Source organism: Rhagoletis pomonella, unplaced genomic scaffold (assembly GCF_013731165.1).
Source record: "Rhagoletis pomonella isolate Grant_MI unplaced genomic scaffold, Rhpom_1.0 Rhpom_scaffold_00004, whole genome shotgun sequence".
Lineage (NCBI taxonomy): Eukaryota > Metazoa > Arthropoda > Insecta > Diptera > Tephritidae > Rhagoletis > Rhagoletis pomonella.
In genome coordinates, this window is record NW_023458558.1 from 43434846 (window position 1) to 43435668 (window position 823).

Below are 823 nucleotides of genomic sequence, written 5' to 3' on the forward strand. Positions count from 1 at the left end.
AAAAAATATTTGTTTTTAACGATTTTATAACAATTCTAAACTTCAAATCACCGACGGCATGGATAAATTTATATTGACTGATTTCCAAATAAAAAAAAAAAATAGTGTCTCCATATTTCTGATATTCTTCGGTTACCGGGGGGTACCAGTAAGAAAATTCAAAAAAGTAGATTTTCTTTTGTATTTTTGGCCCACCCTAATATACATTCTTATTTATATACATGTATGTACATAGGAATAATAGTCATTGTAAACCGCATTCAGTAAGTGATTTCACTACTGCTTCCACCAAATGTACATATGAAGAGGGGGTACCAGTGTAAGCGAGCTCAGCGAATGAACTTTGCCTTTGAATATGTTTAAATCATATCAAAAAGCACTACTCTCACTTGGCTGGGTGCTCGTCATCGTAATCGCACTAAATTTGCAATTTCAAATACCTTAATCCGAGTATTCTTATATGTGAATATATATATATCGCTAGCTTAGAGTGAAAAGTTGCTAAGTCCACTTTTTATGAAAACTCATATTTTGATATAGGAGGCTAGAGAAATTGAATACGCATCGTTCCGAAAATTCCTCTTCATAAGTACTAAAAGGAAAATTTGCTAAGTCCAAAAGAAGCACCACAAATCCGATAAGGCCAAAATAATACGACATCTTTTAATAAATATCGAATCCTTCTGATTCTTATGGAGTTTTGCTTTGCTTTAAACGCGCAAAATGTTTGATTCAAAGTCTTGCGAAATAGTTAAAGAAAATGGCTATAGGAAGATTTTTTCCTCTCCTGTAAAATTTTTAAAATGGGACTTAGCAACTTTTC